Source organism: Bos indicus, chromosome 2, assembly GCF_029378745.1.
Source record: "Bos indicus isolate NIAB-ARS_2022 breed Sahiwal x Tharparkar chromosome 2, NIAB-ARS_B.indTharparkar_mat_pri_1.0, whole genome shotgun sequence".
NCBI classification, from domain to species: Eukaryota; Metazoa; Chordata; class Mammalia; order Artiodactyla; family Bovidae; genus Bos; species Bos indicus.
Genome location: NC_091761.1, coordinates 7,853,935 through 7,878,039, shown reverse-complemented (window position 1 = coordinate 7,878,039; position 24,105 = coordinate 7,853,935). Strand labels below are relative to the sequence as shown.

General features: G+C 37.5%; 1 protein-coding gene across 7 annotated transcripts in view; it reads left to right on the top strand.

The window, feature by feature from the left end:
* GULP1 (GULP PTB domain containing engulfment adaptor 1) overlaps positions 1 to 24,105 on the top strand; it is a 329,999-nt gene that overhangs the window by 180,013 nt on the left and 125,881 nt on the right. The window contains exon 3 of one of the 7 annotated variants that reach the window (XM_070802458.1): positions 12,143 to 12,250. The exons of the other annotated variants lie outside the window; for them this stretch is intronic. The gene's annotated coding sequence lies outside the window, so the exon portion shown is untranslated. The remainder of the gene's footprint in view (positions 1 to 12,142; positions 12,251 to 24,105) is intronic. 7 annotated transcript variants of the gene reach the window in all.

Sequence of the window (24,105 nt, the reverse complement as noted above, 5' to 3'; positions counted from 1 at the left end):
TAGTAAATATACTTCTAGTAACAGCATTATGGAACTCAACATATAACAGAATGAGAATACAGATGGCACAATCATGTGAGATATCCTTGCTTCCATGGATTGGTGTGTAGTATAGGGTATCCAGCACAACAATGAAGCTAGAAAATTTAAATGCATATTTCCACTATAGATCTACCAAATGAAAATATACTTCTGCTAATGTGAAGGATTGCAAAGCAATTCCCATTGCTATTCTAAGATTCAGAATCTTGGAATGTGTCTGGAGCTTCCCTGGTGGCTCAGAGGTAAAGTGTCTGCCTGGAATGTGGGAGACCTGAGTTCGATCCCTGGGTCGGGAAGATCCCCTGGAGAAGGAAATGGCAACCCGCTGCAGTACTCTTGCCTGGAGAATCCCATGGAGGGAGGAGCCAGGTGGGCTACAGTCCACTGGGTCACAAAGAGTCGGACACGACTGAGCGACTTCACTTCAATGCATTGGAAAGGTTATACAAGACTATGGCCAAAATGAATTGTTGCCACATTATTGGCAAATTCAGTGAGACATTGGTTTTGCTTGAATTTAAATGAAGTATAGCGTAGCATTAACTCAGATTGCCTCAATAGAGTTTCTTTTGTTCATTCATTCAAGTATTTAGAAAGTATTCTGCCTCTGATTTCCTTTCCTTTTCTTCTTCATTTCTAATAGCGTGCATTTAGATTTCAGCTAATTCAGTTTCTCTAAATCTAACCAATATTGCAATATATATGGTTTACATATTTAATACATGCAAATTCATGATTACCTAAAATAATACTAATGTGTATAATATGACTATTAAAATTATTAAGAATGCAGTGTATATTTAATCAGTATATAAATGTACATATATGCAATTACACATTTTTCTCAAATGCAATAATCAGTGCATCTGTGGATTAAGATGTATCTTTTTCTGTAACTCTCTTTAATTCAGAATGTCTTAATGTAAAAGAAATAGAAGGTATGAGGACATAGGATTTCTCTTTTAAGACAAAGATGTTTCTGTTTAGTAGGTATATTAGGACTGCCTGAACTTTGAGAAGGAATTGTTCTTCCATAGTCTAAAGCAGGGAACCCAACAGAAGCAAGGGTGGAATTCCTCCAGGTTTGGGGAGCCCCAACTTCACTGTTCAAAAGGATTTTGAGTTCAGTCTGAAGCACTGTTTGTCTCCCAGCTGAAGATCACTAAACTTCAGCTACATTTTCCTCACTCAGTTCCTGATTTTGCCCAAGAGAGTAAGAAGTTTTACCTTTCAGTTCAGTTCAGTTCAGTCGCTCATTCGTGTCCGACTCTTCGCGACCCCATGAATCGCAGCACGCCAGGCCTCCCTGTCCATCACCAACTCCCGGAGTTCACTCAGACTCACATCCATCGAGTCAGTGATGCCATCCAGCCATCTCATCTTCTGTCGTCCCCTTCTGCTCCTGCCCCCAATCCCTCCCAGCATCAGAGTCTTTTCCAATGAGTCAAATCTTCCCATGAACTGACCAAAGTACTGGAGTTTCAGCTTTAGCATCATTCCTTCCAAAGAAACCCCAGGGCTGATCTCCTTCAGAATGGACTGGTTGGATCTCCTTGCAGTCCAAGGGACTCTCAAGAGTCCTCTCCAACACCACAGTTCAAAAGCATCAATTCTTTGGTGCTCAGCCTTCTTCACAGTCCAACTCTCACATCCACACATGACCACAGGAAAAACCATAGCCTTGACTAGATGAACCTTTGTTGGCAAAGTAATGTCTCTGCTTTTCAATATGCTACCTAGGTTGGTCATAACTTTTCTTTCTTTTTTTTTTTTTTGATACTGAATCTCTTTTTTATTAGAATGTAATCATTTTACAATGTTGTGTTAATTTCTGCTGTACAATGAAGTAAATCAGTTGCATGCATACATATATCCCTTACTTCTTGGACTTCTACCCCCAACCTCTATCCCACCCAGCTATGTCATCATAGAGCATCAATCTGAGCTCTCTGTGTTTTATAGCAAATTCCTACTAGCTATTTTCTTCCAAGGAGTAAGCATCTTTTAATTTCATGGCTGCAGTCACCATCTGCAGTGATTTTGGAGCCCAAAAAAATAAAGTCTGACACTGTTTCCACTGTTTCCCCATCTATTTCCCATGAAGTGATGGGACCAGATGCCATGATCTTTGTTTTCTGAATGTTGAGCTTTAAGCCAACTTTTTCACTCTCCACTTTCACTTTCATCAAGAGGCTTTTTAGTTCCTCTTCACTTTTTGGCATAAGGGTGGTGTCATCTGCATATCTGAGGTGATTGATATTTCTCCCGGCAATCTTGATTCCAGCTTGTGTTTCTTCCAGCCCAGCATTTCTCATGGTGTACTCTGCATATAAGTTAAATAAGCAGGGCGACAATATACAGCCTTGACGTACTCCTTTTCCTATTTGGAACCAGTCTGTTGTTCCATGTCCAGTTCTAACCGTTGCTTCTTGACCTGCATACAGATTTCTCAAGAGGCAGGTCAGGTCGTCTGGTATTCCCATCTCTTTCAGAATTTTCCACAGTTTATTGTAATCCACCCAGTCAAAGGCTTTGGCATAGTCAATAAAGCAGAAACAGATGTTTTTCTGGAACTCTCTTGCTTTTTCCATGATCCAGTGGATGTTGGCAATTTGATCTCTGGTTCCTCTGCCTTTTCTAAAACCAGCTTGAACATCTGGAATTTCACAGTTCACATATTGCTGAAGCCTGGCTTGGAGAATTTTGAGCATTACTTTACTAGTGTGTGAGATGAGTGCAATTGTGCGGTAGTTTGAGCATTCTTTGGCATTGCCTTTCTTTGGGACTGGAATGAAAACTGACCTTTTCCAGTCCTGTGGCCACTGCTGAGTTTTCCAAATTTGCTGGCATATTGAGTGCAGCACTTTCACAACATCATCTTTAAGGATTTGGAATAGCTCAACTGGAATTCCATCACTTCCACTAGCTTTGTTCGTGGTGATGCATTCTAAGGCCCACTTGACTTCACATTCCAGGATGTCTGGCTCTAGGTGAGTGATCACACCATCTTGATTATCTGGGTCGTGAAGATCTTTTTTGTACAGTACTTCTGTGTAATTTTGCCACCTCTTCTTAATATCTTCTGCTTCTGTTAGGTCCATACCATTTCTGTCCTTTATCGAGCCCATCTTTGCATGAAATGTTCCCTTGGTATCTCTAATTTTCTTGAAGAGATCTCTAGTCTTTCACATTCTGGTGTTTTCCTCTATTTCTTTGCATTGATCGCTGAGGAAAGCTTTCTTATCTCTTCTTGCTATTCTTTGGAACTCTGCATTCAGATGCTTATATCTTTCCTTTTCTCCTTTGCTTTTCGCTTCTCTTCTTTTCACAGCTACTTATGGTAAATCACTCCTTTAGTTAATGAGTATAAGTGCTCATTTAAACTGTGAAATATAGTAACTCTTTTTAGCTTAAACAAAAGCAGCACTGGTATCTTCTCTTAACTTTCTATTTTGGTTGATGATTTCTGAATTTAAAATTTTTTAAAGACTAGTTTTCTACTGATTTTCTTCAAACAGTTTATGATCTTAAAAACATGATACATTGCAGAGGAAAGATACATTGTTGTTTTACTTTACCTGGCTAAGGTTGGCATAGAAATGATAAAAGACTTTCATAGCAATTTGGTCACTTTTGTTGGACTGCTGAGTGAGCACATTTGTGTAATGTTAAGGGAATGAGCTGGGCTGTATATTATCACATAAGGTTTGCATTATGAGAACAGAATGTTAATAGAAACTAAAAGCACTGGGAAACAAGAAAACTCCAGATTTGTTTCTCTTTAGAAGAACATTTTGATTTCACTTCCCCCAAGATAGCTTCTTTGTCATAGTGCATATACTGCATTTTTATCCTTAAATAATGATTATCTGCTAAGGATGCTATTAGATGAGTTAAGTGGATCCAGCACTTCAAAAGTGTTTACACTTTCCCAATATTCCTTTAATTAAAAAAAATTATTTTAATTTAGCTTTCTTAATCTCTGTATTAATATTATTCTCAGTATTAATACTAGGACTGAAAACACAATGTTTGTAAAGTGTCCTTTGCTCAGCATTTGTTAAAGAAGGTACATCAAGGATATGTACATCTTATCTCTTGTCTCAGTTTACTTCTATCTTTGATGATGTCCCTGCTAGCATGTACTAGGAAGAAGACTAAATTTTAAATTGCATCAAGGCATTTCAAATCCATTGAAGTACTCAGTTTATATGTATGATAGACATATATGTCATAACATACAGTAAATTAAAGTTTTAACCTAAAATCAAAGATAATGCTGCGTGTCAAGTTGCTTCAGTCGTGTCCAACTCTGTGCGACCTCATGGATGGTGGCCCTCCAGGCTCCTCTGTCAAGGGGATTTCCCAGGTGAGAGTCCTGGAGTGGATTGCCATTTCCTACTACAGAGGATATTCCTGCCCCAGGGATTGAACCCATGTCTCCTGCATCTCCGGCATGGGCAGGCAGATTCTTTGCCACTGCACCCCTGGGAAGTCCATACACACAGTATTTAACATATTCTAAAAGGCACACTTAGCTTTCTAAGTGCATGAAGGCTAGGGACAACTGTTCTTGTTATTCTTGGACAGACTCGTTTCTTCTCTTTCTAGTTGTCATTAAAACTGGAACTTGTGCTTTTGTGACTTCTCTTTTTACATGTTAAGAATAGTGAAAGGAAAGCAATAACCAGATCCAGAAACAACTGTGTGTTTCTACAGAGAAATCACAAAATGAGGAGACTTTTCACCTCCAGGTCACTAATCTGAAAGCCTAGTCAGCTTACCAGGTGGTGCCTGACAGCAATGTCTAGGATACAAAAGTGCAAAATAAGGAGGTGGACTCACATCACATGGTTCCAGTCTCCTTTTTAGGTATTAAAAATGCCAAGGACTACAAGGACACTGATTTTCCCAACATATTTTTAAACTTTTCACACCTTACTTAAAAGTATTTTCTCGTGCTACCTTCTACAATTCTCATGGACCAAGATTTTTTATGTTCCAGTTCTGTACTCTTCAGTGCTTAAATAGGTCAAGTGCACAAATACGTGCACAAACTCATATGACTATGTTGAAGAGTCTGAATGTGTGTTTAGATTGCAGTCCTCATCAGGTCATTAAAATTGCTCAGAAATTCAATTTAAATTTGTTCTTGTCTTTGAGATGACTATTTTCTGACCCTTCCTTTCTTCTTCTTTTCTCTTCTTTAATCCTTCCATCTCTTCACTTCCTCATTCAGGGCTAAGGACATGCATTTTAACTGATACAATATATGCAGTTAGAAGAGAAATTCCATATTTGCTTACCACTCAATCTACTGAACTACCAAGTATTTTTATATGTTCCAATGACTCAACCTTACTTTCAAATATGAACGAATAACCTTTCCTTTTATCTAAATAAGTCACTTCACTTGTGGATTTGACCATATCCCTTTTTGCCTGTTTAAGGAATTTGTTCTATTTATCCCCTCTTTTTCTGTATCATCAGTTTTCTGCTACTAAAGTTATTTTCTCATCAGCATAAATACACTTGCAACAGTACTTAATAAATGTCTGTTCCTTGAGTTCATCACCCTCAAGTCCTGCCTTATTTCTTGCTTCCCTTTATAGAAGAAATTTCATGAGTTTTTCCACTTCCTGTCTTACTACCTCACTTGTTCTGTCAGGAACCAGGACCAATCAAGCTGTCTTAGCCCCTTCATCCCTGAAACTACAATGCAAAAGTCACCCATAATCTCCATGTTTTGAAACTGATTGCTATTTCTCAAGCTTCCCCTTTGTAGATATGTCAGTATTATTTAATCTTTTTTTTTTTTTTTTACTGAAAATATTCTTCATTTGGATGCCAGAACTGGACAGTTTCTTGGTTTTACTGTTGACTTCAGTGGCTGTTTCTTAGCTGTCCCCAAGCTTAATCTTCTTATTCTGCCTAGTTTATAAAATTTGGCATGCCCATGGGCTCAAGTATCATTTCTCTATTTATATCCACTTCCTAGCTGATCTCATCATCTATAAACTGATTACTTCACAAATTACATTTCCGTTTCTACCCTGCCTGCCAGTAGCAGACTCCTATATCTAAGCATTCACTCAATTTCTCTTCTTAGATATCTAATAGATGTCTAAGAACTAGCATATCCAAAACAAAATTCTTGATTCCACTTTCCAGCCTTTGCTTTCCCCAAGTGTCCCCTTTTTCATAAGTGACACTATGATTTACTCAGCTAAAAATAAAAAGGCAAGTAGTTGTCCTTGAGTTCTCTTTCTCTTACTTTCAATATCCATCCATCAATTAGACTAGTCAGGTCTCTCTTTGAAATATAAATCAGAAGATATTTCAAAAGGTCTGAGGACATAACACAGTGAAAAAAGTAGCCAGAATTTCAAAAACTTTGTGGCAAAAGTTAAAAGAGAAATTCCGTACTCTGAAGATTTTCATCTCTTGGTGGAGTGAGGATGATAATGATGCTGATTCTCAAGAACTGGAAAGAACTGCGATTAAATTAGAACAAAGAGCACAAGTGTAGGGAGTGAGATGTTCCTGTTCCTCTGAGATAAGAGAGATGGTGAAGGGAGTAGGCAGAGACTGATGACTGTCTAGTAGGATCTCAACCTTAAAGTGAGTGATCATCATTGTCCAGTTGACTAGTGGAGATAATAGAAAAAAAAAAATGTGGGGATATGGACAGGCTGTCATCAGTCACCTCAGTAAAGGAGGAGGCAAAGTTATCGCCGAGCATATGACTTGATGAGCATAGAAAGTATCTGAAACAGCTACCACGAGGTACCAAAGGAAAAGAGATAAAAGGAACACCGAGTAGCTAGGAGGTCCCAGTCTAGATGTCTCCATTGAATGGAAAGCATTGTTTTCTAGCCTGAAATGAACTTCTGCATTTTCCTGTACTGAGGGCAGCAGCTCTGACATCACCCCATAAGGGTGCCACAGAACTCCCTGTACCCTGGGCGACTGAATGAAGAATGGCATGAGAGTGTCAGCCTTGTGCAAAGATGAATATATTGATCACAGGTGCAGGTACTGAAATAGTCACACTCATTAGGGCTGTTCAGGGTCACCATCTTCCCTCTGAGTCTGTCCTTTTTATGCTCGTTCTTTACAACCCTTTTCCCACTTCAGTAGCTAACATTTTATTGTGAGTTTTGCATCTGTTTCACATATAAATGGGCATATTCTTATTTTTTAATTAGTTTCTGTTTTGGAATAAAATTATATTAATACATGTTAATAAATTAACTAGACAGCTTTTGTTTTCTATTTTCTGACAAAACATGTTCAAAATAGGAATTAATGGTTGTTCAAAAGCTTACATACACACTATTACATATATATACATATACATAGGTTTCATTTATAATGTATGCATCTATCTCTACTTTTCTTCTTTTCTAGTCCTACTTTAGCTATTATTGTTCTTACAATAAAATGTAAAATTAGTGTCTCTTTCCTTACAAAACTTGGATTTGTTTTTTTTCTTATTTTACTACTCCCAAGAATAGTTTTAGTACTTTCTTAAGCCAAAATAAATTTTTTCAGTGGTAACAATTCTGAGGCATTGTTCGTCTTCAAGTAGTTATTACTCCCACATTATATTATATTATAGTTACTTCTTTTTATAGAAATATTTTATTTATTTATTTTTAATATAAATTTATTTATTTTAATTGGAAGCTAATTACTTTACAATATTGTATTGGTTTTGCCATACATTAACATGAATCTGCCACGGTGTACATGTGTCCCCCATCCTGAACCCCCTCCCACCTCCCTCCCCATCCTATACCTCTGGGTCATCCCAGTGCACCAGCCCTGAGAACCCTGTATCATGCATTGAACCTGGGCTGGCGATTCGTTTCACATGTGATATTATACATGTTTCAATGCCATTCACCCAAACCATCCCACCCTCGCCCTCTCCCACAGAGTCCAAAAGACTGTTCTATACATCTGTATCTCTTTTGCTGTCTTGCATACAGGGTTATCGTTACCATCTTTCTAAATTCCATTTATATGTGTTAGTATACTGTATTGGTGTTTTTCTTTCTGACTTACTTCACTCTGTATAATAGGCTCCAGTTTCATCCACCTCATTAGAACTGATTCAAATGTATTCTTTTTAATGGCTGGGTAATACTCCACTGTGTGTATGTACCACAACTTTCTTATCCATTTGTCTGCTGACAGACATCTAGGTTGCTTCCATGTCCTGGCTATTGTAAACAGTGCTGCGATGAACATTGGGGTACATGTGTCTCTTTCAATTCTGGTTTCCTCTATGTGTATGTCCACCAGTGGGATTCCTGGGTCATAAGACAGTTCTATTTCCAGTTTTTTAAGGAATCTCCACACTGTTCTCCATAGTGGCTGTACTAGTTTGCATTCCCACCAACAGTGTAAGAGGGTTCCCTTTTCTCCACACCCTCTCCAGCATTTATTGCTTGTAGACTTTTGGATCGCAGCCATTCTGACTGGCGTGAAATGGTACCTCATTGTGGTTTTGATTTGCATTTCTCTGATAATGAGTGATGTTGAACATATTTTCATGTGTTTGTTAGTCATCTGTATGTCTTCTTTGGAGAAATGTCTGTTTAGGTCTTTGGCCCATTTTTTGATTGGGTCGTTTATTTTTTTGGAATTGAGCTGTTGGAGTTACTTGTATATTTTTGAGATTAATTCTTTGTCAGTTGCTTCATATGCTATTATTTTCTCCAATTCCGAAGGCTGTCTTTTCACCTTGCTTATAGTTTCCTTTGTTGTGCAAATGCTTTTAATTTTAATTAGATCCCATTTGTTTATTTTTGCTTTTATTTCCAATAATCTGGGAGGTGGGTTATAGAGGATCCTGTTCTGATTTATGTCAGAGACTGTTTTGCCTATTTTTCCTCTAAGAGTTTTATAGTTTCTGGTCTTACATTTAGATCTTTAATCCATTTTGAGTTTATTTTTGTGTATGGTGTTAGAAAGTGTTCTAGTGTCATTCTTTTACAAGTGGTTGGTCAGTTTCCCCAGCACCACTTGTTAAAGACATTGTCTTTTCTCCATTGTGTATTCTTGCCTCCCTTGTCGAAGATAAGGTGTCCATAGGTGCATGGATTTATCTCTGGGCCTCTATTTTGTTCCATTGATCTATATTTCTTTGTGCCAGTACCATACTGTCTTGATGACTGTGGCTTTGTAGTAGAGCCTGAAGTCAGGCAGGTTGATTCCTCCAGTTCCATTCTTCTGTCTCAAGATTGCTTTGGCTGTTAGAGGTTTTTTGTATTTCTATACAAATTGTGAAATTATTTGTTCTAGTTCTGTGAAAAATCTGTTGGTAGCTTGATAGGGATTGCATTGAATCTGAAGATTGCTTTGCATAGTATACTCATTTTCACTATATTGATTCTTCCAATCCATGAACACGATATATTTCTCCATCTATTTGTGTCCTCTTTGATTACTTTCACCAGTGTTTCATATATAGGTCTTTTGTTTCTTTAGGTAGATATATTCCTAAGTATTTTATTCTTTTCGTTGCAATGGTGAATGGAATTGTTTCCTTAATTTCTCTTCCAGGCCAGTATCACCGATGAACATAGATGCAAAAATCCTTAACAAAATTCTAGCAAACAGAATCCAACAACATATTAAAAAGGTGACCAAGTGGGCTTTATCTCAGAGATGCAAGGATTCTTCAATATTTGCAAATCAATCAACGTAATACACCACATTAACAAATTGAAAAATAAAAACCATATGATTATCTCATATGCAGAGAAAGCCTCTGACAAAATTCAACATCCATTTATGATAAAAACCCTCCAGAAAGCAGGAATAGAAGGAACATACCTCCACATAATAAAAGCTATATATGACAAACCCACAGCAAACATTATCCTCAATGGTGAAAAATTGAAAGCATTTCCCCTAAAATCAGGAACAAGACAAGGGTGCCCACTCTCACCACTACTATTCAACATAGTTTTGGAAGTTTTGGCCACAGCAATCAGAGCACAAAAAGAAATAAAAGGAATCCAGATTGGAAAAGAAGAAGCAAAACTCTCACTGTTTGCAGATGACATGATCCTCTACATAGAAAACCCTAGACTCCACCAGAAAATTACTAGAGCTAATCAATGACTATAGTAAAGTTACTTCTTATAACAGTTGAAATTCAAAGTTCTTTTTTTTTTTTTCAGAATACATTGAAAATATTGGTTACTTGTCTTTTTTGCCTCCTGTGTTACAGTTAGGAAGGTTATTATTAATTTGGTGCTTGTTGCTATGTAGGTAGTCTATTTCTGCCTGTGTGTGTTGTATATTGTCTTGCAATTTACTATTCTAAATTGTAGTGTAATATGCCTAAATTTGAAACTTTCTATTTGATATTTTTCATAATCAGTTTTAATTCTGTGAAAATTCACTTCATAATTTTTTAAATGTATCTTGATCTCTCCTTTTATGTTTCTCTCTTTCTGGTATTCCCAGTATCTAAATTTTGGCACTTTTATTTCTATGCTCTAAATCTCTCAGTATTTCTTTGATATATCTCTATACTCTTTTTTGTAGTTCTCTAGGAGAGTTTCTCCATTTAATCTTTGTGGTCAATAATTCATCTATTAATTTTACCAATTCTGCAAATTATTTTTATGACATTTTATAATTTCAGACATTGTATTTTCATGCTAATATATTCCATATGGTTCACTTATTAATGACTTGTTACTCTTTTCTCATTTACAAGTATTTCCCCCTTGTCTTTAGGTAGATACTATCTTCATTTCCTCCTATTCTAAAAATTTTGTTTGTATGAAAACTTTAACCTAAAAAGAATATTTGCCTTATTAGAGTAAACTTTTTTACTTCATTTTTTGCTATTGAAAAAAATCACAGTGTCTGATGGACTTCAGTCTGAAAATATACATGAAAGTCAAAGTGAAAGTTGCTTAGTCGTGTCCAACTCTTTGCAACCCCATGGACTGTAGCCCCCCAGGATCCTTTGTCCATGGGATTCTGCAGGCAAGAATACTGGAATGGGTTGCCATGCCCTCTTCTAGGGGATCTTCCCAACCCAGGGATCAAACCCAGCATTGCAGGCAGATTCTTTACTCTCTGATCTACCAGGGAAGCCTGAAAATATACATGGCTTTATCAAATTATTCATTAATTTATATTGTTTCACCAGATGTATTTTTTAAATTGATTTCTTTTTATCTAACACAGAAAATATATCTTCTGTCAGAGAATGATTATGGCTGTTATCATAATAGGCTTGTTTATAATGTCTTCTTTGATAATGAAGTGCATTGTATTTATTTGCATTTTTGTCATAACTCTGTACTATATATGTAATAAGGTAAGAGTATAGCTTTGTTAATTGGACTACTGAACAATCTTAGAAATTTTCCTAACTTTGGAAATATCTTCAAAGTAATTCAAGATTTTTCTTTGTTGCACATTTTCAACAGATTTTGGGAACTAAGATATATACTTGTATTACAAGAAAATGTATATTGTTTTTTAAAACAATTTGTTAATTAGCTTTATAATTAAGGTATAATCAAATTTGTTAATTCACTTTGTAATTTAACTGATATTTACTGTAGATATGAACTTGATGCTAGGGATACAAAAATAATGAAAATTTTACAAGCCAGATTCATTTACTTTTCTAGGATATCTTTTTGCAATTTATTTGATGGTGAAATGAAGATACCCATGAATGTGAGAATGATTAGATTTAGTCAAAGGAAAATTTGCAAATTAATTCAATGAAGTAGGTAGATGTTAGTTATCAGAGCTTTCTAAATATGGTCAAATGGAGTGTCAAGTAAAAAATAAATTCAAATTTAGATTGAGAAGAGAAACCTTATTTGATAAGATTCCTGCAATAATGGGAGTAGGTGATTGCAGTAGGAAGAATATGCTAAGTATAGGATCTGTAAGCATTTCAAAGGCTAGACAGAAAAGGGCTGTTCTCTTATAAGGAAGAGTAAGCAAGACTGGAAAGAATAGGATGTTGGTAGAAATGTAGGATGTGTGAGGATGGTACATTTAGAGACAGTAGACTAGAGAATGTTTTACTCTGAGGTTCTCCTCTTAGCAGAGACTCTGAAGGAAGGCTGCTGCTGCTGCTGTTGCTGCTAAGTTGCTTCAGTCGTATCCGACTCTGTGTGACCCTGTAGACAGAAGCCCACCAGGAAGGCTGAGGGTGAGTCAAAGTTCAGGAGCTTGTGGAAGGAGAGAAGCTTAGCTAGTTTGGTCACATCTAAGTAGCAGGTATTTTGTCCAGACTGGTCAGTAATACAGACAGTTCAGCTAATCACTGTTGTTGTTCAGTCACTCAGTCATGTCTGAGTGACTTTGTGACCCTAGGGACTGCTGCATGCCAAACTTCCCTGTTGTTCACCACCTCCCAGAGTTTGCTCAGCTCATGTCCATTGAATCATTGATGCCCTCCAACCTTCTCATCCTCTGTTGTCCCCTTCTCCTCCTGCCCTCAATCTTTCATAGAATCAGGGTCTTTTCCAGCGAGTTGGCTCTTCACATCAGGTGGCCAAAGTATTGAAGTTTCAGCTTCAGCATCAGTCCTTCAAATGAATATTCAGGACTGATTTCCTTTAGGATTGATGGTTTAATCTCCATGCTGTTCAAGGGACTTTCAAGAGTCTTCTCCAATACCACAGATCAAAAGCATCAATTCTACAATGCTCAGCCTTCTTTATGGTCCAACTCTCACATCCCATGACTACTGGAAAAACCATAGCACCATAGCTTTGACTATCGAGACCTTTATTGGCAAAGTGATGTCTCTGCTTTTTAATATGCTTTTTGGATTTGTCACAGCTTTTCTTCTCAGGAGAAAGTGTCTTTTAATTTCAATCAATCATTAATGAAGCAAACAATGGGAATGTGGAATGTTTAAGTCTGACCCTGTTCTGGGTAAACAGGAGAGTGCTCTGAATCTTATCTAAGTAATGTGGGAAAGGGTGGTTCTTTGTAGCAAGCCATTACCAGACACAAAGGGTGGGGGATTTCCTTAACCTTTGTTATTTTCCAGGATTACATGACTAGGGTAAAGTTCAAATCATCAAGGTGGTGTTGAAGATAGAGATTTCTCAGTAGAAATATTTTGGCAGCTGGATAAGAAAGAGTGGTAGAAAGCTGATAGGAGGGTCACCAGCAGATTACCATGGTTCCACTAAAGTTAAAAATAGGTCGTTTTGATTGTAGTCACAGAGACAGAATGCATGATTTGCTGTGGTCAAACAGTACTACTCCTAGGCAAGTACAGAGCCTCTAACAGTAACAGTAATGCCTCTAATAGTAAGGAAAGCATGATTTTACAATGGAAATATTTGAAGGATATATTTTGGAGGACTAGATTTTCTATCAATGTGCTCTTAATGAAGCCATTAACACTGTAAGATGCTGTAGACATCATGTAAAAAGATATGAGAAGTTTCTTCTAGGACTGATGCAAAGAGCTGGTAAAAGGAATTGTTTCTCTTTCTCTTAAAACTGTATATAAAATGATTAAAATGGAAAATCTATTCAGTTCAGTTCAGTTCAGTCACTCAGTCATGTCCGACTCTTTGCAACCCCATGGACTGCAGTGCCAGGCTTCTCTGTCCATCACCAACTCCCGGAGCTTACTCAAACTCACATCCATAAAGTCAGTGATGCCATCCAACCATCTCATCCTCTGTTATCCCCTTCTCCTCTCGCTTTCAATCATTCCCAGCATCAGGGTCTTTTCAAATGAGTCAGTTCTTCCCATCAGGTGGTCAAAGTATTGGAGCTTCAGTTTCAGCATCAGTCCTTCAATGAATATTCAGGACTGATTTCCTTTAGGATAGACTGGTTGTATCTCCTTGCTGTCCAAGGAACTCTCAAGAGTCTTCTCCAACACTTCGGTTCAAAAGCATCAATTCTTTAGTGCTCAGCTTTCTTTATAGTGCAATTCTCACATCCAAACGTGACTAATGGAAAAACCATAGCTTCGACTAGACAGACCTTTGTTGGCAAAGTAATGTCTCTGCTTTTTAGTATGCTGTCTAGGTTGGTCATAACTTTTCTTCCAAGGAGGAAGTGTCTTTAATTTCATGACTGCAGTCACCACCTGCAGGGATTTTCAGTTCAGTTCAGTTCAGTCGCCCAGTCGTGTCCGACTCTTTGCGACCCATGAATTGCAGCACGCCGGGCCTCCCTGTCCATCACCAACTCCCAGAGTTCACTCAAACTCACGTCCATTGAGTTGGTGATGCCATCCAGCCATCTCATCCTCTGCCGTCCCCTTCTCCTCTTGCCCCTAGTCCCTCCCAGCATCAGAGTCTTTTCCAACAAGTCAACTCTTCGCATGAGGTGGCCAAAGTATTGGAGTTTGGAGCCCCTAAAAATCAAGTCTGTCACTGTTTCCATTGTTTCCCCATCTATTTACTGTGAAGTGATGGGACCAGATGCCATGATCTAGTTTTCTGAATGTTGAGTTTTAAGCCAACTTTTTCACTCTCCTCTTTCACTTTCATCAAGAGGCTTTTTAGTTCCTCTTCACTTTCTGCTGTAAGGGTGGTGTCATCTGCATATCTGAGTTTATTGATATTTCTCCCGGCAATCTTGATTCCAGCTTGTGCTTCTTCCAGCCCAGCATTTCTCATGATGTACTCTGCATAGAAGTTAAATAAGCAGGGTGACAATATACAGCCTTGACCTACTCCTTTCCCGATTTGGAACCAGTCTGTTGTTCCATGTCCAGTTCTAACCGTTGCTTCTTGACCTGCATACAGATTTCTCAGGATGCAAGTAAGGTGGTCTAGTATTCCCACATCTTTAAGAATTTTCCACAATTTGTTGTGATCCACACAGTCAAAGGCTTTAGCATAGTCAGTGAGGCAGAATTAGGTGTTTTACTGGAATTCTCTTGCTTTTTCGATGATCCAATGGACATTGGCAATTTGATCTCTGCTTTCTCTGCTTTTTCTAAATCCAGCTTCTGTATCTGGAAGTTCACATTCACGTACTGTTGAAGCCTGGCTTGGAGAATATTGAGCATTACTTTACTAACGTGTGAGATGAGTGCAATTGTGAGGTAGGTTGAGCATTTGTTGGCATTACCTTTCTTTGGGATTGGAATGAAAACTGACCTTTTCTAGTCCTGTGGCCACTGCTGAGTTTTCCAAATTTGCTGGCATATTGAGTGCAGCACTTTCACAGCATCATCTTTTAGGATTTGAAATAGCTCAACTGGAATTCCATCACCTCCACTAGCTTTATTTGTAGTGATGCTTCCTAATGCCCACTTGACTTTGCATTCCAAAATGTTGACTGTAGGTGAGTGATCACACCATTTTGATTATCTGGATTGTGAAGAATTTTTATATAGTTCTACTGTGTATTCTTGCCACCTCTTCTTAATATCTTCTGCTTCTGTTAGGTCCATACCATTTCTGTCCTTTATTGTGCCCATCTTTGCATGAAATGTTCTCTTGGTATCTCTAATTTTCTTGAAGAAATCTATGCACTTTTGTAAATCCTTGGTTATTAGAATTTAACATAAAGGTAAAAACTACTTGCCATACATGTCAAAAAATCAAAACAGATAACATTAAAGCAAGACATTTAAGTGAAAAAATCCTTTTCAAGCTAAATACCCTATTGACAGGCAAAAAAATTTGAAACTGAGATATAAAGTTTTATATTGTTGCTTTGTCTATAGAAATCAACTGAATCTTAACACAATATATATTTTATGAATTCCAGTCAAGATCCCTTCTGTCTGTCCTAGACTTTAATAGGATTAATTGAGCAGTTAAGCTGTTTTATTCTAGTCTTTCAAAGGAATTCAGACAGTTTTGCCAAAGATAATGCTAACTCAGTGATTGGATCCCACACACTCTCACTCACAGTTAGGATAAGGATATCAAAGTGTTTGGTGAAATCATGGAAACAGCAGATCTAAAAAGCTATAATTCTTTTGAGGGCAATGAAAATAAAAGGGAGAAATAGTTTATTGTGATTTTTAAAAGGGGGGAAATATTAAGTAGAACTTGTACAAAGAACTTCAAAATCTAACATTCAAAATGAAACTAAAACCAGGTTACTTGTAGGTCCACATATAGGAAAGCCATGTTTATTCTATTGTAATAATGTCCATTTTGATATGGAGTTTTATCTTTATAAATGCTTCCTTTAGCATAATTTATTGTGATTATCTCATTTTAGAGAAAAGTAACTGATCTCCCATTAAGAGCATAAGATAATGAAGAAAATCCAGGGAGAGAAATGCTTCATTGATCACTGGATGAAGCTTTCATGAAAAATCTCAATCTAATTGTCGGAACAGACTGATATATGCCTGCCAAAATTTAGCTCAGAATTTTATAGGTACTTATGGAAGTATATTGAGATACTCATTATGCCACTGGGATAGCTCAGATTGTTTGAGGTTTCCACTACATCTCCATCTCTGGAGTTTTCTCTCTTTTCATTGAAAGGACACAAAAAAGGACCTGTGGTTATCCTCATTCTGGAGGGGATGAGTGTTGGTACCCCCTCCCAGGCTGATACTCAGTCCCTGTACTGAGTTTTGTGATATCACAATATTGCCGTAATTACTGACCAGATACTTACTGAATAGTACTCAGCTCTGAAAATGACTTCTGAATAGGTTTCTTTAAAATCCTCTTAGAATAGAGAGTGTCAGTAAATTTCAAATTTCATAGCTTTCACTGTCAGTATGAATAGGCTGTATATGCCCATTTTTCCTTTTGATTCATTGTAGCCTCTCAGTGAGTGATGATGATGGTGTGGTCACTCACCTATAGCCAGACATCCTGAAGTGTGAAATCAAATGTGCCTTAATAAGCATTACTACTAATAAAGCTAGTGGAGGTGATATAATTCCAGCTGAGCTATTGGAAATCCTACAACATGATGCTGTTAAAGTACTGCACTCAGTATGTCAATAAGTTTGGAACACTCAGCAGTGGTCACAAGACTGGAAAATGTCAGTTTTCATTCCAATCCAAAAGAAGGGCAGTATCAAAGAATGTTCAAACTAATGTATAGTTGTGTTCATTCCACATGCCAGCATCATGAGGCTCAAAATCCTTCAAGCTAGGTTTCAGCAGTATTTGAATTGAGAACCTCCAGATGTACAAGCTGGTTTTAGAAGATGCAGAAAAACCAGAGATCAAATTGCCAAAATCCATTTGATCACAGAGAAATCAAGAGAATTCCAGAAAAACATCTATGTCTGCTTCATTGACTGTGCTAAGCCTTTGACTTTGTGGATCACAACAAACTGGAAAATTCTTAAAGAGACACCTCACCAGTCTCCTGAGAAAGCTGTATACAGGTCAAGAAACAACAGTTAGAACTGGACAAGGAACAACAGACTGCTTCAATATTAGGAAAAGAATACATCAAGGCTGTATATTGTCACCCTGTTTATTTAACTTACATGCAGAATACATCATGTGAAATGCTGGGCTGGATGAATCACAGCTGGAATCAAGATTGCTGGGAGAAATATCAACAATCTCAGATATGCAGATGATACCACTATAATGACAGAAAGTAAAGTGGAACTAAAGAGCCTCTTGATGAAGGTGAAAGATGAGAATGAAAAAGCTGGCTTAAAACTCAACATTCAGAAAACTAAGATCATGGTATCTGGTCCCATCACTTCATGGGAAAAAGATGGTGGAAAAGTGGAAACAGTGACAGATTTTATTTTCCTGTGCTCCAAAATCACTGCAGATGGTGCCTGCTACCATGAAATTAAAAGATGCTTGCTCCTTGGAAGAAAAGCTATGACAAAAAACCTAAACAGCGCATTAAAAAGCAGAGATAGCACTTTTCCAACAAAGGTCCGTCTAGTCAAAGCTATGGTTTTTCCAGTAGTCATGTACGATTGTGAGATTTGGACCATAAAGAAGACTTAGCTCTGAAGAATTGATGCTTTCTTATTGTAGTGCTGGAGAAGACTCTTGAGAGTGAGTCCATTGGACAGCAAGTAGATCAAATCAGTCAAACCTAAAGGAAATCAACCCTGATTATTCATAGAAGGACTGATGGTGAAGCTGAAGTGCCAATACTTTGGCCACCTGATTCAAAGAGCTGACTCACTGGAAAACATTTTGATGCTGGGAAAGATTGAGGGCAGGGGCGAAGATGTTTGGATGGTGTCACAGTCTCAACGGCTATGAGTTTGAGCAAACTCCCTGAGATACTGGAGGACAGGGAAGCCTGGTGTGCTATAGTCCGTGAGGTCGCAAGAGTCAGACATGACTTAGCAACTCAACAACAACAACAGCCTTTATTTTGACCTTACTCTTCAGTGCTAAATCACTTCAGTCACGTCCCACACTTTGTGACCCTATGGACTATAGCCCACCAGACTCCTCTGTCCATGGCATTCTCCAGACAAGAATCATGGGGTCGGTTACCACGAGGTCCTCCGGGGGATCTTCCTGACCCAGGGATCAAACTCGTGTCTCATGTCTCTTGTGTTGGCAGGTGGGTTTTTTGTTTGTTTGTTTTTTACCACTAGTGTCACCAGACCTTACTTTTAGCATTGCAGGACATTCAGGTCCTTTTTTGTTGTTGTTCCCTAGACCTGGTATTTCTGGATCTTTTATGTCAAGATTTTCTCATATATAATCCATTCTGAAGAGTTTGCCACATTATCAAATGCTAAAGCTCTTCTTAGAGCTTCCTCCATTGCTAATAAAGGGTGTTGCATACTAGTCTAGGCCCTCAAGGAGAGCCAGTGGATGGCTCCCAGATGGCGATTAGCAGTGTAGCTAGGAGCTGCATGCCCCTAATCAACATGTACCACAAGTGCTCTGCCCTTCTACCTGAAACCTTTGTCCATCCTCACCTTTAGCCCTTGCCCATTAAGAAAGTGATTGTTTACATACACTCTGAAGCTTTTCCTGTGAACAAAACAGCCGTTCTGTGCATCATCCTCTCTCTTTCAAGGGTATCTACCTCTTTTATATGGTTCATTCCCCATCTGTAGAGCCACAAATCCTTCTCTCTTACTCTCAAAGATGGTAAATTCCTTGAAGGCAGGGACCATGTCCTACTTATTTTTACTTTCTAATTGCTATAAATATCAACCTCAGTTGTGTCTAACTCTGCGACTCCATGGACTGTGGCCCACCAGGCACCTCTGTCTATGGAATTTTCTAGGCAAGAAAATTGGAGTGGGTTGCCATTTCCTTCTGGAGGGGATCTTCCCAAGCCAGAGATCAAACCTGTGATTCTTGTATCTCCTGCATTAGCAGACAGATTCTTTTACCAGTGTGCCACCTGGGAAGCCCATTCCTATAATGTTTGTCATATAACGTGGTCTCAAAATGTAGCTAGTGGAAGGGCAAAGGATTTTTTTTATAAGTGTTAGATATGAGTGAATATTGTTAAAAAAAAAAAAGGAAAATAGTGATAAGCACTTATATCTCAAGTTAGGGAATTTCAGAAGACACTAACATTGCTATTTCTTAGTAAATTTTAAACGTATAGCCTCTTAAACACATGTCACATGACTTCTCCTGTGAAATGTCTCAGTTTGTGTACTGGTTTGTTTTCTTGTCTATGCTTAGTACTGATCCACAAAAGCAAAGAGCCCTTTGCAAATTACTGTCCTAAAATACAGTGAGGAAGAATATCAGAAGATGTCTTAGAATTGGGAGATTTAAGCAGAGAACATTTACAGTAGACACTAATTAGATCCAGAAGAGTGTCAGAAATGAACCGATTTCTCCCAGGAGGAGTTTTGAAATTTTGTTTATATGGCAAGCAATGAAGTTCCAATTGTTAGCAGCTACTTTAGAGTATTTAGCAATGTGGAGGAGTTAATGCAGGATCTAAAATTGTCTGACATTGTCTCGGGATTACCATCTTGAATTATATATTCAAAAAGCACACAAAAGTTTTGAGAGTAAAAAGAAATGTGTTTTATATGCATTCACACGAAAAGAACTATTTTAACTTCACCTGGTTTTCCCTTCTGTACAGAATTAAATCTAATGATTAGTCGTCATTACTTCAGCATCATCTCTGATCTCTTAGTGAACAGGATTTTAAAGTGATGTATGAGTTACATGAATATGAACCATGTTTTAATCAATTTGAGGTTTCTTTTTTTTTCTTTTAACCTTGAAAGAATTCCAGGAAAATTTGATATTAAATGTACTCATAACAATAAAAATGAAATTCAGAGCCAACTACTTTACAGCTTTTAATATTCATACCATGTAGATTTTCTTTAGTCATAACAGTGTAATTTAATTTTTAAAGCAAGAGCCTGGGCAGCAGGTTGCAAAGCAAGAAACTGCCATTCATTTAAAAATTCACTCTAAACTTCTTCTGAACTGACTTATAAATATCTGTAGGAAATTTGCCAAATTTCTGTTGGTAAATAATTTTAAAACTTGTATATGATGGATTATTCTAAAAAAGTGATTGTTGGCTTCAAACTTCTTTTACAATCAGGGCTAAAAAGGTTAAATTTATAGAGTAAAATACTGCGAAGTGGATTCATAGTACTTGTCAATGTGTTTACTGATTTTTACAAAAAATTTGAAATTAAAATAATTTAATGACATCTGCCTGTAATGTTTATAATGCATTTAAAATTTTTTATTTAGAGATTTTAAACTCCCAGTTGGCTTTAAATAATGTTTCTATACATTGTAAATAATTTATTAATTACAATTGTTTTCTTGATCACGTTTACATATCCCGTTTGTATTTTGTACATAGCCAGAGTTACTTACTTGCTTACTTACTTACTTTCTGGATCCCTAAGAAAGATAAGAATAAAAATGTACAATATATTCTTATGTTTTATAAAGAAATTAAAAATGGACCTGAAAAATCACTCTTTCAGTTCGGTTCAGTCGCTCAGTTGTGTCCGACTCTTTGCAACCCTATGGACTGCAGCAAGCCAGGTTTCCCTGTCCATCACCAACTCCCAGAGTTTACCCAAACTCGTATCCATTGAGTTAGTGATGCCATCCAACCATCTCATCCTCTGTCGTCCCCTTCTCCTTCTGCCAGCATCAGGGTCTTTTCCAATGAGTCAGTTCTTCACCTTAGTTGGCCAAAAATTGGGAGTTTCAGCTTTAGCATCAGTCCTTCCACTGAATATTCAGGACCAATTTCCTTTAGGATTGACTGGCTTGATCTCCTTACAGTCCAAGGGACTCTCAAGAGTCTTCTCCAACATTTCGGTTCAAAAGCATCAATTCTTGAGTACTCAGCTTTCTTTATAGTCCAACTCGCACATCCATACATGACTCCTGGAAAAACCATAGCTTTGACTAGACCTTTGTCAGCAAAGTAATGTCTCTGCTTTTTAATATGCTACCTAGGTTGATAGCTTTTCTTCCAAGGAACAAGTGTCTTTTAATTTCATTGCTATCGTCACCATCTGCAGTGATTTTGGAGCCCAGGAAAGTAAAGTCTGTCACTGTATCCATTGTTTCCCCATCTATTTGCTATGAAATGATGGTACTGGATGCCATGATCTTAGTTTTCTGAATGTTGTTTTAAGCCAGCTTTTTCACTCTCCTCTTTCGCTTTCATCAAGAAGCTCTTTAGTTCTTTGCTTTCTGCCATAGTGTGCTGTCATCTGCATATCTGAGGTTATTGATATTTCTCCTGGCAATCTTGATTCCAGCTTGTGCTTCATATCCAGCCTGGCATTTTGTATGATGTACTCTGCATATAAGTTGAATAAGCAGGGTGACAATATACAGCCTTGACATACTCCTTTCCCAATTTGGAGCCTTTCTGTTGTTCCACATCCAGTTCTAACTGTTGCTTCTTGACCTGCATACAGATTTCTCAGGAGGCAGGTCAGGTGGTCTTTGTTCCCATCTCTTTAAGAATTGACCACAGCTTGTTGTGATCTACACTGTCAAAGGTTTTAGCATGGTCAAGAGGGCAGAAGTAGATGCTTTTCTGGAACTCTTCCTTTTTCAATGATCCAATGGATGTTGACAATTTGATCCCTGGTTCCTCTGCCTTTTCTAAATCCAGTTTGAACATCTGGAAGTTCTTGGTTCACGTACTGTTGAAGCCTGGCTTGGAGAATTTTGAGCATGACTTTCCTAGCCTGTGAGATAAGTGTAATTGGGCGGTAGTTTGAACATTCTTTGGCATTGCCTTTCTTTGGGCACACTTACCTTTCCCCATATATGATTAGGTGATCTGTTTCTTCATCCAGCTTTAGTTTTTTTCATACTTTCAAGATGTTGCTCCTCTGTCTTTTAGTTTGCAATGTTTCAGATGTGAAAGCTGCTGCAATCCTAATCTTTGTTCCTCTATACATAATGTCTTCTTTTCTGACCGCTTTTAAGATTTTCTCTTCATTCTTAGTATTGGTTTCTTCATTTTTCCAGAGAAGTTGAATCTTACATTTGGATATATTATATTTCTTTACTGAATGTTTTTATTTTTTTCTGCAAGTTTTTGATCTTCACTTATTCCTTGAGGATAGCAAACATGTCTATTAGCTTCTAGGTGAAAAGTACTTCTTGGGCAGATACAGAAATATTTGGTCTTTATTATATTACTTTGCATCTTGAATAATGTCTGGCACTGGTGGTCAGTAAATAATTTCTGACTACATATTCAGTATTAATAGTGTATATCATGAGAAGATTAGTAAAGTATGAGGTGAATAACAGAGTGATACTATTGTGTCATTATCTACAAAACAGTGCCTAATAATAATAGTTTATAATTCAGTTAACTATTTTAATTTTCCTTTAGAAGTAGTAATATAAGGACATAAACAGCAGTAATTTCACTGTAAAAATGACTTTATGATAAAGATTAATTTCTCTGTTGTGCTTTAATTGCTGTGTAGATTTATGGAGAGTGCTATGGACTGAATCCTTGTGTTCCCTCCAAATTAATAAGTCAAAGCCCTTACCCCCAAAGAAATGGTATTTGGAGATGGAGTCTTTAGGATCTAATTGGGTAGAAGGTACTCATTAAAACCTGACCATGCTGGCATGCTAAAGTATGACTCTCAAAATTCCAGCCTCTACAACTGTGAGAAATACATTTCTGCTGTTTGGGCCACCCAGTCTAAGGTATTTTGTTATGGCAACCTGACCACACCGAGAAAAAAGAAAATTGTTACTGATAACAAATAGCTAAAAATGTGGAAGTAGCTTTGGAACTAGATACTGGGGAGAAGCTTGAAGAATTGTGCCGTGCATGCTAGAAGAAACCAAGAGTACTTTGAAGGGACTGCTGAAGACAGTTCTGGTAAGAGGTCAGGAAGAAAGGGAGAGAGCTGGAGAGAGAGTCCCCATCTTCCTAGAGAGTCCATAGACAATCATGAACAGGATGTTAGTAGAAATACAAATGTTAAAGCCCATTCTTTTAAGGTCTTGGGGAAAAAAAAAGAACATGTTTTTGAACAATGGTGAGAAGGTGATCATTGTTAAAAAATGGGGAAAAAAAAAACTTGACTGAATTGTATTGTGTTCTAGTGTTTTGTGGAGGGTAAAACTAGGAATCACCAAAACTGGATATTTAACTGCAGGGGATTTCTGAGCAAAATGTTAAAGGGGGAGCTTGGTTCTTTTTAAATGATTATCGTAAAATGTAAGAAAGAAAGAAATTTGTTATGCACAAATTAATCAACACTTAAAGGTTTGGAAAATTCTCAGTTGATTCATGTAGCAGAGAATAACCAGGTAATGGAGAAACTGTCCTTTGATAAGATCAGTGTCTGTGTGATTCACAGACCTAGAGTAACCTAATCAGTTACTCTAACAGAAACACTGCTGGTTTCACCTGAAGGAAATGTTGATGGAATGAAATGATGAAAATATTTTAGATTTCTTAGATCCCACAGGATAGGACCATGCATCTATTTGGCTGTGAATGCACACTGTTCTTCAAGACTAGGGGCTCATCATCCAGATGGCGATTCAGGGATCATCAAGGCTCCCTCTGTGGTTTCAGGGATGAGGAGCTGGAAATGCCCCATTGCCTTGGTTTCAAAAGATAGGCAGCAGCTGTCTGGAGTATCATGGG